Source organism: Hyaena hyaena, unplaced genomic scaffold, assembly GCF_003009895.1.
Source record: "Hyaena hyaena isolate Hyena2069 unplaced genomic scaffold, ASM300989v1 scaffold_281, whole genome shotgun sequence".
NCBI lineage: Eukaryota > Metazoa > Chordata > Mammalia > Carnivora > Hyaenidae > Hyaena > Hyaena hyaena.
In genome coordinates this window covers 784,598-797,487 of record NW_024080914.1, presented here as the reverse complement: position 1 = coordinate 797,487, position 12,890 = coordinate 784,598, and positions in this window count along the sequence as shown.

Sequence of the window (12,890 nt, the reverse complement as noted above, 5' to 3'; positions counted from 1 at the left end):
GAAAAAGAAAGGAGGGCGAGAAACGTGAGAGGAGGACAATCGTGCGGGGGGCCGGGATGGCTTGTGGGGGAAGGGGACCTCAGGGCACCCCCCCTTCCGGTCCGTTTTCCCACTGCAAGGCGGAGTGCCCCCCCAACTTCGCGGAGGGCCGGGGGCTCGTGGGGAGGGGGCGGAGCCCGGGCCTGGAGAGCCAGGGACTTTCCTGGGCCCGGGGCCCCGGCGGGGGCCTTAATGATCCCGGGGGAGCCGGTTGAAGCCGGAGACCCGGAGTGTGTGTTGGGGGGGGGGGACAGAGGCAGTGCGAGGACCCGGAGTCCGGAGGTATCGGAAGGCGGGGGTGTTTAGGGGTGCAGACACACCTTCAGGAGTGTGGGGAGGGACGGGGCAGGTATGCATTCCGGGTGTAATGTGGAGTCTGGGGACCGGCTGGGGAGAGTGGAGGGGGTGTGTGTGCTGCCGAGAACCGGGCTGGCGGGCAGGTCCCCGGGCACTGTGTATGGGGGCCCAGGGGCAGGAGGCGGCATCCCTCTCCCCACTCATATTTACCCATTCGGGGGGCTGGGGGCTCTGCATTAGTGAGTTTTAAAGCATTGGTGGAGGATCAGGGTGCGTGATTCTTTGTTTTTGTGTGTGTGTGTGTGTGTGTGTGTGCGCGCGCCGTGATGTGCTACGTGTGTCTGCAGGTGGGCCCTGGGCTTGGAGGTGTAGGGGTTTTTCTGTGGCTGTGTGTGCACCCAGGGAGCCGCTGACCACGTATCTGCCGTGTGTTTGGATATGCATTTATGTGTGTACTCGGGGGAAGGGCTGTGTGTCTGTGTGTGTGAAGTGCGGAGGGGTTTCTGGGAAAGAAGGGTGTAGGTACTGAGGAGGGTGGGTGTGTAAGAGCGGAATGGGGTATACCTGGGTGTGTGTGTGTGCACCTGTGTGGGAGAAAGGGGGTGAGTGAATCTGTTCTCTTGGGTGTAACCTGTGTTGATGGTTAAGTACCAGTGTGTGGACCTGCCTTAGGCGGTGTGTGTGTCCCTGAGTGTGTGTTGGAGGTATTGCCTCTGCAGACACATTTTCCTGGCAGAAAGCCCAAAGGGATGGCCGTATGGACGATTCTGAAGCTTCTTGGTTGGCTTTCCCTGGATTCAAGGGTAGCGCCATAAGTATCTGAGACCTGCGTGTGGGAGTGAGTGGGCCACCTTAAGAGGTGCCTGTTTGGGTAGGTGGGTTTTTCTAGAAAAGGGTGTGTGTTGTAACAGGGAGGAGGGGTTCTGGTTTGTAGTCCTACAGGACTCTGAGGCCCTGGAGGAGTCAGGGAGGAAAATAAGAGGGGCCCCCTCCGCCACCACCCTAGCTTGGGTTCCAGTGTGTGGAGAGGCCACATTCTTGGCTTTCCCGCCCAGGCTCAGCCCCCTCGGGCCGTCTCGGAGTCTTTGACTTCAGAGCCCACTAACTGCCCTGCCTCCAGGATTCTCCAGGTCCTGAGGAGTCGGGATTTCACTGTGGGGTGGAGGCAAGAGGCTGCAGCCTGATGGAGGGGTGACACTGGTGTGGAAGAGCTCGGGTCCCCATTCCCGGGTTTGAGAAGGTGGCATGGGAGCGCTGGGGAGGCTGGTGGTGGTGAGGCTTTTTCAGGAGTTTCTGCAGGTGTGTGCGTGTGCGTGTGCGTGTTGTGTATATATCCCGTAGATTCCCTTTTCCCTGGTGAGGAGCATGGTTGGGGTGGAGCTGTGATCTGGGGCTGGGTCTGAGGGTGAGGAGTCGGGGCTGAATGTCTGCGGGTTGGGGAAAGGGTGGGCACCCCTGGCAGACTCTGTGTCCTGGGAGTTTGGTGGGAGGTCACCACTGTCGGGGAAGTGGCTGTGTCTCTCCCCGCAGAAGCAGCTACCTCCTTTGCCTCTCCTCTCCCTTGTCTTTTTCTCTTTCGGGGCGAAGGGAAGGGGCCCACCTTCTCTTCTTGAGGACGCACACTTTATTCTCCATCTCCCTCTCGGACACTTTCCTCTTGCTGCCAGGGGTTAGGAGGAGACACCCGCTTTTAGGGGCCGAGGTTTTGATTGCACACACTTTATCAGGATCTCTGAGTAATTGGAATTGGGATGCTGAGTCCCTAATGGGCATGTGCAATTGGAATGTTCCGTCTTTGGTCCCCAGGGCTCCCTCGCTTTCCTAAGACTCTAGGATAAGGGTAGTGGGAGTTAGGACGCGTTGGGACCAGGGCTGGGGGCAGAGTGTGAAAGGCCTGGTGCGTGAGGCCTCCACGCCGGGCACCTGTCTGATGGGTAGGGCTCCATGGCCAGCGAGCCCCGTGAATCTAGGATGGGGGGCCCTGGCTTCCTACCGGCCCCCTCTTCCAAGGAGGAGGCACTGCGGTCAGAGGATGGGAGGGTCCGTCTCTGGACGCACTTCCCGTCTGGAAGCCGCGGCCACATTGGTTCCTCCTGCCCCGTTGTCTCCCTTCTGCGTGGTCATTCCTCTGACTCTCCAGGACAGACCTCTCTCCTGTGCCCCCTCTGCACCTTCAGAGTCTAAGGAAGGGCCCCCTTTCCTGGATCTTGTGCAGGACAGACTTTTATCTGTTCATCTGGTTTCCAAGAGGCCCTTCCGGGTAGAGGGGCATGTACTTGGCTAAGAGAAACTTTGGAGGAAGAGGGATGAGTTCTGGGACTCTCCTCATCTCGTCCAGCTGCCAGGACTCCAGTCCGCTGCATAGTCTGCCCTCTGGCTCCCCACACCCGACAGCACTGGTTGGAATTAGTACTTATTGGTGGGGTGACGTGGGGCAAGATCTTGGACCCCATTCTTTAGCCTCTAGGCTGTGTTAAGACACTGTTCTCCAGCCCCAGACGGGAGCTTCCTCGAGGAATCCCAGGTTCGCCCAGTGGCCTCCTTCCTTGGGTTTCAACTTGCTCTTACGTTCTAGTTACGCCACCTCCTAGTTCTGAGACTTCAGACAGAATCGGTAACTTTTTGAAGCCTCACCTATAAAATGGAGTTAATCATACGCCCTCTCTCTTCAGTTTATGAGGATTGAGTGAAGTAATACGGAGCGAGTGCTTCGCATGGTGCCTGGCCCGTAGGAAGCGCTCAGTAAATGCTAGCTTTTACTAAAACCATTTTACCCAAAATGGTTTGGGGTTCTGGCTGACGTGATGGTGGGGGGCAGTTCTGGGTTGGGGAGGAGAGCTAGGCTTTGGTTCTCCTCTGCCAGACCCTGGTGGGCACTGCCTGCTGGCTGCCGGGCGCTGTCTGAGCACAGGGGAGAGAGGATGAGACGGCCTTTCACAGGGGAGGCATGCGGGGACACGTCGATTCGCTGTAGCCCGGTGAGTGCTGGGAGGAGGTGTGTTCAGGAGGCCACGGGGGCCAGGAGCAGGGCTGCTGGGCCCTGGGGTGGGTGTAAGGAAAGGCACTGGGAGGAGACGTGCCCTTTGCTGCCTGGTTTTTGAAACTGCGGTGAAATTCACATCATGGAAAATTTCCATTTTAAATATTTTTTTAAGTTTATTTACTGTAAGGGAGAGAAAGTGTGTGCCTAAGTGGGGGAGGGGGAGATGGGAAGAGAGAGAGAGAGAGAGAGAGCGGGCGAGAATCCCAAGCAGGCTCCATTCGGTCAGTGCAGAGCCCCACTTGGGGCTCTATTGCACAAACCTTGAGATCATGGCCGGAGCCGAGATCAAGAGTTGGACACTTAGCCGACCGAGCCACCAAGGCACCCCTAAAGTTGCCATTTAAAAGAAAAAAAAAGTTTTAAACATTTATTTATTTTTGAGAGACAGAGCATGAGCAGGGGAGGGGCAGAGAGAGAGAGACACAGAATCTGAAGCAGGCTCCAGGCTCCGAGTTAGCACAGAGTCCATGACCTGAGCCAGAGTTGGCTGCTTAACCGACTGAGCCACCCAGGTGCCCTAGAAAAAAATTTTTTAACATTTATTTATATTTGAGAGACAGAGAGAGACAGAGCATGAGTGAGGAAGGGGCAGAGAGAGAGGGAGACACAGAATCTGAAGTAGGCTCCAGGCTCTGAGCTGTCCGCACAGAGCCCGACATGGGGCTCGAACCCACGAACTATGAGGTCATGATCAAGAGTTGGATGGTTAATCCACTGAGCCACCCAGGCGCCTCTAAAATTACCATTTTAAAGTGAGCATTGGCATTTAGTGCCGTCAGCACGTTGTTGTGCAGCCACAACCGTGGCCTCTGAGAAGCTTTTCCCCACCCCATCACCCGCCCCTGGCAGCCACCAGTCTCCATTCTGTTTCTGTGGATTTGCCTATTCTGGATATTTCATATAAATGAAATTCTGCACAACGTGTGGCCTTTTATGTCTGTCTTCCTGCACTCAGCACAAGCTTTCCGAGGTTCCTCCACATCGTAGCAGGTGCCAGAACGTCCACCCACTTTTTCATGGCTGAGTCGTATTCCCGCGTGTGGATGGACACTCGCAGGAATCGGAGGCTGACCTAGGCAGACACGGAGGGGTCTGAGGTTGGTGGGGATGGAGGTGATAGGGAGGAGAGAGGCTGGGCTACTGTTGCCTTTTCTCGGTCTGGGTGGGGGATGGGACTTTGTTTAACTTGCTCTTTTCTCTTCTTTCCTGGGCGGTTCCCTCCCGTATCTACCCTCATCCCTGTGGGCACCCCTTCAGCTTTACTGGGCGTCACATTCCCCTCTCTTGGAAGTGACCTGAAATTTCTTCTCTCGCCCTCTCCGGGTAGGCAGCCTTGTTCATGGGGAGGTTTTAGTAGCAGAGGCTAGGGAGAAGCCTGGGAGAGACTCCCACTCAGACCCCACCCCCAGCAGCCTTCCGTTTTCCATTCGTTGTTCTGCCTCCTGGTGTTCTCCGGGGCAGGCAGCCCGCTTGTGATCTGGAGGGAAATGAGGTGGGTCAGGGAAAATCTTTCCATCCCTGCCTCCACACCGCTTGGTACTGAGTAAGAGGCAGAGGCCTCCTCTGGGGGGCCCTTTGGAAATGAGGTGTTGCTGTGCTTGTCTGATGCCCCTGGCGAGGCTGGTAATTACAGACATGACAGCTGGGAACGGGTTTGGGAGAAGCAGGCTTGGAATAGGCAGAGCCAAGGATCCCTTGGTAATCAGGGTGGGGCAGTGAGTGGGGAGAAGCTGGGGCTGGGGTGGGGCAGGAGGCTTGGGGTCCCCCCCCAGCCACTGCACACACAGCTGGGCCAGCGCCTGCAGGGGAGTGGGGCAGCGGGCGTGGATTGGAGCCCAGGCCCTGCCTCTATAGGTGTGGAAGGAGGGAGGGGATGGGTGGAATGGGGGGATCTGAGACCACCACCCCCCGCCCCAGCCCAGGAAAGAGGCAGAGAATGGGGAGAGGGGCTCTGGCTTGCCTGGCTGTGGTGGCAGTTAGGGCGGGGTCGTCCTCTGGGGTCTGGGGCCAGCACTGTAGCCAGAGGGGATTCTACCTTGTTCTGGGTGGTGATGGGAACAGGAAATAGGAGGATTGGATGTGTAGCCTCTAAAGGACCAAGAGGTGGGAAGTAACATTTTATTGAGCATCTTTTACATGCCTGACCCCAAGGTACTCTGTATACGTTATTTTGTTGAAAACTCTTAACCTGAAGTAGGCACTATTGCTCCATTTTACAGGCACAAAAACTGAGGTTTAGAGAAGGTAAGCAGCTCCCCTGAGATAGCATAGCTCCCGAGAGAGGCTGTCCAGGCCCACCTGACTGCATTGCTCCTTCTGCCTGCCCCTGCTTCCTTCCAGCTGAATCTGATTTGCTCTGGATTACCTTTGGCCTTGACCTTGAATAATTCCCCTCTCTCCTGAAGGGCGGACATGGGTCTTCAGATCAGCCTGAGTAGAGAAGGCTACCCTGAGGGTGGGGCCGGCCAGAGTCCCCTGGAGGAATGGGTCTCCTGGGAGGAGGGCCTGGATGTCCCCAGCCTGGGGCAGGGCTAGGGCCTGGGCACAACCTCTCCATGGGCTGGCCTCTTCCTTTCTGGTGGGGGGGCGGGGGTGGCTCGGCCACCCCAGCCCATGGGGCCCTGTTTGTGATTGGGAGGAGCCTGGCCGTCATTGTCTGCAGAGCTTTCCAGCAACCCCCAACAGCTTCCCTGGACCACCACTTTCACCAGAGAGAGTGCGTGTTTGTGTGTGAGGCTGGGGAGGGGCCTCTGGCTTCCCAGGGTGGGTGGGGGTTGGAGGCGCACAGGTGCTGAGCCCCAGGTGTGAATGCAGGAACTTAAAAAACAACCGAGTGTGAACAGAGACACTTGTTTTGTCCCTGGCTTTCCTCCAGGAGTGGGGGTGGAAGGCGCAGGGGCCAGAGGCTGCTGAAGAGTAGAAACCTCGAGTGCCGAGTGTGTCGAGATGGTGGAGGTCGGTTGGAACACAGGCCCGGTTCTCCTGCATGAGAGCCGGGTCACGTGCCGGACCTGGGGCCCTGAGCTGAAGCGTGGGAAGGTTTCCAGGGCGGGGAGACCCAGGCCTGCCTGTCGCCCGCACCCCCAGCCACTCTGCGTCCCACCCTTCGGCCCACAGGCGCCAGTGTCCCCACCTTCCAGCTCCCCTACCACACGTGAGCCCAAGGTCGCCGAGTCCCTTCCCCAGGCAGCTGCTTTCCACCTCCTTCTCCGTGGCAGAGGCCGGTGCGCAGCCTCGGAAGGTCTCCTGGAGTCGGGGTCACCCGGGGGTTCCCTAAGACTGTAGGCCGTGAAGGGAGGGGCATTTTTGTTTTCCCAGAGGGTGGGGGCACCGGGCACCCAGGACCCAACCTGCGGGTCCACTCAGGCTGCTCGCCTCCCAGCGTCCACCTTCTCCTGTCCCTGAGGATGACTCGAGGTGCCCGTTTTCCTCCCTGGCTATCCCGAAGCTTCCCTGGTGGGCAGGTAGGGGCCGGTCCTGTACCCTAGCCAAGGAGGCAGGAGCTCGGAGCCTGGGGGGTGGACGCTGCAGGGCCCGCCCACTGGTGAAAATTAAATCGAGCGTCCAGGCATCTAGCGGCCGTGGTGACCCTCTCACCAGCCTAGCATCCTGTCTCCCCTCTGGCCCCCATCTGGGACAGATGCCAAAGAGATTACTCACCCCGCCTGGCGTATACCCTCCCCCCTCCCTTCTAGACTGGCTGTGAATGGGTGTGCGGGAGACTGGGGTCTGAGGAGCTGGGGCGTGGGTGCCTGTGTGTGCACCAGGGGATGGGGGACAGACACTTTCTGCGAGCTGGGGTGTGGGTGGGGGTGCCAGAGAGAAAGCCGAGCAGGTCTCTACAGAGCCTGCCAGGCCGGGGTGGGTGGAGCTGGGTGGGGCAGGCGGGAGCCATTCCAGGTTTCAGAGGGGGATAGGAGTGTGGGTGTATGTGTGTGCGTGTGTGTGTGTTTAAGCGTGTCTGTGGATATCAGAGGGAACCCACATCACCCCTGCTTTAGGTGGAGGACAGTTGAGGAAGTAGAGCAGAAGAGCTTGGCCCGGGCTCCCTCCAGCTCTTTTTCAGCTAGAACGCAAGGTCGGGTACCCTGGCTGGGAGCCCGGCGTGTGGGCTCTCCCCCAAGCCGCGCTTCTTGCACTGGGGTCCGGGGGTGCACAGCTGCTCTGGGAAGCCGTCTCCTGGGTGAGCCAGGCACAGCCTTCCCCTGCTTCTCAGCCTAGAGAGAGGATCCTGCCCCTGCCCTGCCCCAGGGCTCTCGGATGGTGAGCTCACGTCTGGGGGCCGTCCTGGGAGACTGCCTGGTTAGCAGGGTGGGGGCCTCTGGGCTCCCAGTCCGGCCCTTTCCTCTCCCTCGCCACCCCTGCGATCCAGCTGCTGGCTCTGGTCTCACCCAGGGACACTGGGGCCTTTTTCAGGGCACAGGAGTGAGGATGGGGGCGAGTCCCCATTCCATTTTTGGTCTTGGGCCTGGGGCTGCTTCTGGCCTGCTCTGTGCCCTTGTTCTTTTTGTGGTGGGGAAACGCACGGTGGCCTCCCGGGATGGATGGCCTGTCCACGGCCTGAGGCTGGATGGGACCAATGAGGGAGCATCAGAGCCTCCGATGGGTGGGGGAGGGGCGTGGCAGAAACCACCCGTTGGAGGGGAAGGGGCTCTGGTCTCCACTGTCTTGGCTCAGGCCTGTCTAGTCTGTCCCCTGTCACTGGTGAGGAGAGAGGCCGGTGCAGGGATCTGTGCCAATTCTCGCCATCCCAACCTTCCAGGCCTGGGACTTTCATGGAGGAACCCCTTTGCCCTCGGAGAGGTGAACACCTCAAAGCTAAGGCTTTAGTAAGGCCTTCCTCCCTCCCTCCCTTCCTTCTTTCCTTCCTTCCTTCAATTTATTTATTTTGAGGGGCTTCTGGGTGGCTCAGTCAGTTCAGCATCTGACTTCAGCTCAGGTCACGATCTCACAGTTCATGGGTTTGAGCACCGCATCGGGCTTTGTGCTGACAGCTCAGAGCCTGGAGCCTGTTTCAGATTCTGTGTCTCCCTCTCTCTTTGACTCTCTCCTGTTCATGCTGTCTCTCTCTCTCTCTCTCTCTCAGAAATAAAACATAAAAAAATTTTTTTTTAATTTATTTATTTCTGAGAGAGAGAGAGAAAGAGAGAGAGGGAGAGAGAATGAGTAGGGAGGGGCAAGAGGGAGAGAAAGAGAATCCCAAAAAGGCTCTGCGCTGTCAGCACAGAGCCCGACACAGAGCTCTATCTCACAAAACTGTGACATCATGATCTGAGCCTAAATCCAGAGTCAGACGCTTCACTGAATGAGCCACTCGGGCGCCCCGTTAGTGGGGTCTTTCTAACATTGGGGGCCAGACAGGGCTGCCTCAGCTGTGACCGTGGCTTCCTCCTCTGGGCTACACGCTTGTATTTGTAAGACACGGGGCTGCACCCTGAAGGTCTCTTCCAGCTTAGTGCCGAGCCTGCTGAGAACCTGAGAACCGGGTGGGTCTGCGCAGTCTCCTCCCGGTGGGGAGAGAAGGAGAGGGAGTTCAGGGAATGTGTGGGCACAGTCGGAAGTTCTGGCACCTTCCGGCCCTCCGCGGGTACCAGGTGAGGTGTCTGCATTTGCTCTCGCAGCGGACCCCCCTGCCACCACCAGTGACTATCAGGGCCTGGATCGATCACCCTGATGCCTCTCGTGGCACAGAGGAGAGCCCTCCGGTCTGAAGGAGGATGGTGGTGATGTTGAGTCTCTGTCCTGCCTCCCAGCAGCCTGATGACGTGGAGGCTGCTCTGTCTTTCCAGCTACATATCTGGTGCTTAGGATACTGGGCTGGGAGGTGGGACTCCTGGTGCCCCCCAGGAGGTGGCCAGCCGGCACTTGGAGAGGAACTCGCATGCACACCCTTGGACTTCGGGGCTGTGGTGGGGGCGCTCATTGTCCACACCTGTCTGTGGGTTGAATGGGGAGGTGGAAGGCAGATGCAGTGAGATCCAGGCTCTGGAGTGGGAATCGCAGACCTTTAACGGGCGAGCATCTGTAGACTCTCTTCGGAAGCGTCCCCTTGCGTCCAGACAGGACCAGCCTTCCCTCATTCTGGGCTGAGAAGGGGAGGAAGGCCACGCGGTTAAAGAGCAGCGATCAGAGCTCTGCTCTGTCAGTGGGGAGCGAGCTCTTGGCATCTTGTCTCCTCATCCTCTCCCGCTGCGGGACCATCTCGCCCAAGTGCTCCTGCCGCACCGTGGGCCGGCAGCCCCGTCTTCCGTAGACCTGATGAGGGACAGGTGCCCTTTCTAGGTACCTGTTCGCGTCCTGTCCCCTCCCCACCTTTTCTTTTCTGGCTGAGTCACTGGAGCGCCTTCCTCCAACCCCACCCTCACCCCTGCCCTGCCTCCTTTCCCCATCCCAGGCCTGGAGCTGGGACTGGGCGGTGGGGGGGCCCTGGTCCAGAGAGCGGGCGGAGGGGCCAGTGATCACAGGCACCTGCTGGCTGCCCATCGGTCCTCAGCACCTGCCCACAGAGGGTGCCCGTTCTGTGTCCGGAGGCCGCTCCTCTGAGTGGGGCAGAGGAGAAGGGTCCAGTCTCAGTGCGCATTTTGGTCAAACACCAGCCTCCCCCTCTGTAACCCCCCAACCTCCAAGGCCTTGTTCCCTCTGCCTGTTGCCAGGTTCTGACTGTATTTTTTCCAGAGGCCTCCGATTGTTTCCTGAAGAAACCTGATCCCAGAGCTCAGACAAAAGCTGGGGCTGCCAGAGGAGAAACCCCATTCTCTCCCCCTCTGTCCCTAACCGCCCCCGCCCCCCCCCCCCGACCTTCACAACCTCCCTCGCTTTGGATGCTGGGTATGGGTTCCAGAACCCGGCTGCCATCACCTAGGCAACAGGGGGCTTTGGTTGCCATGGCGATCAATGTGGGAGAAGCTGGGCAGCCGGGACAAAAGCCCCCACATTCCCCCCACCCCTCCCCCCAACCCCCTTGGGATGGTACTGAGACACATTCCATTAATTTTATTTCTGAAAGGTCTTTTGGGGGGAGAAGGGTCTTGTTTTTGTGACAGGCTCTCTTCCCTCCCTCTCTCCTCTCTGGCCTCCTTTTAACCCCAGATAATCCATGATTGGTTTGAGCAGGGGACTGAGTGAGTGTGTGTGTGTGTGTGTGTGTGTGTGTGTCTGTCTGTCTTGTGGGTGGGGGCAAGATGAACGCAACGGGACACATTCCCTTCCACAGCCTCCCACCTGCAAACCAGGGCCCTTCCCCGTCCACACCAGGTCTTGCCGCCCCCACCGTCCACCTCTGGCATTTCCACTTGTTGGTCTCATCCAGGGCTCCCCTCCCCCACCCTCTTCCCTGGGAACACTGCCCACCCGGGAGACCCTCCAGACCCCTGATTCCTGAGCTGATTAAACAAGGGGAACTTCTGCCCTTGTCTTCGCTTGCCTCCCATCCCCCCCCCCCCCCCCCCCCCCCCCCCCCCCCGCCTCTCCAGATTTGGGTTAGCTTCCTGGGAACTTGCAGGGACAGCCGGTAAGGGGCTCAGAAATTGGGTTCATTTGGGCCCCCTCTGGTGGGGGAGGGAGGAGCATGTCTTGGGCACCTTGAGTTGGGTTGGAAGGGGTGGGTGAAGCAGGCTAGGGGAGCAGGGTTTACGCTGGGTCTTTAATAAATAGCTGGAGGAAGGTAGGGGCTCCAGGCTGAGCAGCTCGGAACAAAGGGTTGGGAGGGGCGGGCACCCTTCTCTGGTTTGAAATTTATCTATAGGGGAAACACAATGGCATCAGCTTCCCTCCTGGGTGTATTTGAAGTGGTTCTGGTCAGGACAGTGTGTGTGTGTGTGTGTGTGTGTGTGTGTGTGTGTGTGTGAGTGTGACTTCTTTATTTAGTAGTACAAACAGCAGGATTTATTTATACCACCTCGCCCCTGAATCTCAGAGGACATGTGGGGGGATTGGAGTATGGGCGACCCTGGAGCCTGTGCATATTAATTCCTTGACTGATGACTCGCTGAGCAGTTTATAAAAGCACTTCTTTCACCCCCCAGGGTCCTTACAGCAGACTCATCAAGTATGTATCATTATTTTCCTATTTTACCAATGAGCCTACCAGGCTACGAAGCACAGAGAAGTGAAGTAACTTGCCTGTGGTCACAGAGCTGGTTGGTGGGAGAGTCAGGTTTTGAATGCAGAGCCTTCGTGCAAATCCCAGGCTGTTTTTGCTCTTGGCTCCCGGAGACAGGAGGCTGTGAGGTGGAGAGTCCTGGTTCTGGTGCCTCTGTCTAGACCCCGTCAGGAGCAGTTCTGTTCCCCTTTACGTCCCCCACCCCCCATAGCCCACTTGCTCTCTTGAACCTCCTGGTGGGGTTCAGGTTTGGGGACCATAGTAGGGCTGCAGCACAGCCAGAGAGGAGCGGGTGAGGTGTTGGCATTGTGTCGAGAGCTAAAGCAGCAGAAAGGTTCTCAGGAGCCGGGGCGGAGGAGGTCAACGTGTGATTGGCAGACAGGGTGCTGAATGAGGGCCTGTTCATGGCAAAGGTATTTAGAACGGGTTAGGCTTGAGTTGACGCGTCATGGCTGTGTCCCCTCAGTGTGTCTGTCACACACTGGCCTTGATGTGGGGCTGTTGACAAACATCACCAGGCCACGGGGTGCCTCTGGGAAGCTGGTGGGGATTGATGTCACCTCCCTGCAGTTGCTACAGGACCCGGAGAGTCAGAGGGGCGGGTCCGTCCACCAGGCGGGCATCGGTTCCTGGCCATGTGCAGGTCAGTCGCTGGTGGATGGAATATGTATCAGCCGCATTTCCTGTTCTCTAGTTGTTGACGGTTTAGTTTAGTGGGAGAAAAGTTAACAACTACACAGAAGCAAACCCGTTTCAGTTCTTCACATAATTCACTTTTCGGAATCATGTGACCCGATGGGTTTGTTTTCTTTCTTTCTTTCTCTTTCTTTCTTTTTCTTTCTTTCTTCCTTCCTTCCTTCCTTCCTTCCTTCCTTCCTTCCTTCCTTCCTTTCCTCTTTTCTTTTCTTTTCTTTTTTCTTTTCGTTTCTTTTGCCCCTCCCTCTCTCCGTCCCTCCCTGCCTCCCTTCCTTCCTTCCTCTGGCCTCCCTCCTCCTCTGGCCTCCCTCCTCCTCTGGCCTCCCTCCTCCTCTGGCCGTCCTCCTCCTCTGGCCTCCCTCCTCCTCTGGCCGTCCCCCTCCTCTGGCCTCCCTCCTCCTCTGGCCTCCCTCCTCCTCTGGCCGTCCCCCTCCTCTGGCCTCCCTCCTCCTCTGGCTGTCCTCCCTTTCTGGCCTCACCTCATCGGCCCCTTTGCCTGCTCTTCCATCCTGGGGTTCCCAGGAACCTTCTTATTTATTCCGCTCCCTAGGTGACCCCGCCCATTCCGTGACTGTGCACCTCCAGTCACACTGTCCTGAGTCTGGCGCCTCTGAAACCGTGCTGCTCACCTGACTGCCTGTCTCAGGGCCCTGAGCTTAGGCCGCTAGAAACGGAGCTCACTGTCTTCCCTCCCAAACTTGCCTCCTTCCCTGC